The following is a 2,407-nucleotide window of genomic DNA, read 5'->3' on the forward strand; positions in this document are numbered from 1 at the left end:
GGGATCTATGTAGGAGATCCTGGATGGAGAGGGAAAATAATGTGAAACAAAACTAAAAATCATTTGGAAAAAATAAAAAGTGGGGGGACCAGGTTTGCTGGCTTGTTAGAGCCTGGTGCAACCACTGAGACTATGGCCCCTAGCTGCCCTTCAGATCTGGAATTGAACCCACACCTGTGTCTTCCAGCCAAACAAAAGACAGGCATAGGAGTTGAACATTTACCTGAGGAAGATACATTCCTTGGAGAGAACACTCATGGGAGAAAGAAAAAAGAAAAAGGCAGTCTAGAGAAGTGGCCAGTCTAGAAGGAGGAACCAGGGGCCATGTGTGATGCAAATGACTCCCTTCCCTCTCTGTGAAATACCAGAGGAGAGGTCTAAAGGAAGAGGTAAAGGATCCCAGAGGAATTCTGAGTGGGTGGTGTTTGGACTGAGTCTTAAAGGAGACTTTTGACAGGATAGAAATTTGACAGCATGAAGTGCATGCTTTGCTTGGAGAATGGTAAGGGCTTCAGGGTGTTTGGCACCAGGAGCGTGTGGAGAGGGAAGGGGTGAGGTGAGATGCTGGCTGATGACACTGGAAAGGTAATTGCAGGATTGCATGTGTGGCTGACTAAGACTGTCTCATCTTTGAAACACTGCAGCAGGTGTATGTATGTGTGTGAATGTATGTGCATACAAACATACATGCATACACTTACAAGTGTGCATATGTACAACATTTTACCTTCTGTTATCACTGACAAGGGACCCTGGCCACACAATAAAGTGCCTGACTACTAAGTGAAAGGTGATGGGTGGTTCAAACCCACCACTAGCCCTGTGGAAGAAAGGTGTGCCAGTTTGCTTCTGTAAAGATTACAGCCCTGGAAACCCTATAGGGCAGTTCTACTCTGTCCCTATAGGTTTGCTATGAATCAGGTTGACTTGATGGCAGTGAGTTTAAATTTTTTTTTCACTACACGCAGAAACTCACTGTCCCTTAAGCAACGACTCTTCTCCCTCTTGTTCCTAAAACCAAAAAAGCCAAACTGACTGCCATTGAGTTGATTCTGACTCATAGCAATCCCCATTGGGTTTCTAAGGTGGTAAATCTTTAGGGAAGTAGAGATTACCCATCTTTCTTCCGTGGAGTGGATGATGGGTTTGAACCACCAAACTTCTGCTTACCTCTAACAAGCTTTGGTCTCTATACCTTTGCCTATTTCATATAAGTAGGATCATGCAGTATTTGGGAGCTCTGGTGGCATAGTGCCTAAGGCATTTGACTGCTAACCAGAAGGCTGGTGGTTCAAACCATCAGTCACTCCTCGGAAGGAAGATGAGGCAATGTATTTCTGTAGAGATACTGCCTCAGAAACCCAAGGAAGGGTTGCTATGAGTCACAGTTGACTCAACAGCAGTGAGTTGTTGAGATGCAGTATTTGTCTTTTGTTGGTAATTTCACTCAGCATGTTCTCAAGGTTTATCCATGTTGCACCAGGCATTAGGACTTCATTTTTCTTTATGGCTGAGTAGTATTCCACTATAATGTTAACCTGACTATAGCAAAAATCCAAACTCACTGTCATCTAGTCATTTCTGACTCATAGCGACCCCTCCTTGGGTTTTCGAGGGGGTATCTCTGCGGAAGTAGATTGCCCAGTCTTCCCACCGAGGAGTGGCTGGTGGGTTTAAACCGCCAGGCTTCTGGTTAGCAGTCACATGCCTTAGGCACCACACCACCAGAGCCCCTAACCACCCTCAAAATATACTCACTTGTGCTGAGCCCCATGTTAGCAAATTGCAACCTGAATTTCTGTTTCTTGTAAATGCCTAACCTTCCCGGCAGCCACACTCCCACTCAACCAGTTGACTCTCCCGGAAACAGAAACCTAAGCTAGTCAATCAGGAATAATTGGCTACTATTCAATTGTCTGCTCTGTTTCACCTGGTCTAAAATCTCCCCTTAATTCCAAATAAGGAAAGAAAATGCCTGCTAGCGAATCTGAAGCTGGCCCAGCATAGCTTCCTTGCTCCTGTGTGTCCACTGTTATGGGAGCCCTGCCACTTGTACTGTGCTTCCGGACTCTTGGCTGCCTTCCAGGCCGGATGTTCCCTGGTTCATGATCTGAAAAATAGAGCCTATGAGTTCATACACAAATTTAGTATCTTGAAAATGTTATTTTTAACAGTATATACCACATTTTGTTTATCCATTCTGTTGATGGATGAACTTAAATTTTTATTGGTCATACTTTGGGCAGGCAGTGGCCCTGGGTATGTCCATTTGTAACCAAAATGGATCCAGTTCCTGTTCTTGTGGAATTTAATAGCCTATGGGAGACATGGGCAATCTACTTCCGTAGTGATACCACCTTGGGAACCCAAGGAGGGGTCGCTGTGAATTGGGTTCGACCCAACGGCA

This window comes from Orycteropus afer, unplaced genomic scaffold (assembly GCF_000298275.1).
Source record: "Orycteropus afer afer isolate SDZICR_OR568_19922 unplaced genomic scaffold, OryAfe1.0 scaffold00857, whole genome shotgun sequence".
NCBI classification, from domain to species: domain Eukaryota; kingdom Metazoa; phylum Chordata; class Mammalia; order Tubulidentata; family Orycteropodidae; genus Orycteropus; species Orycteropus afer.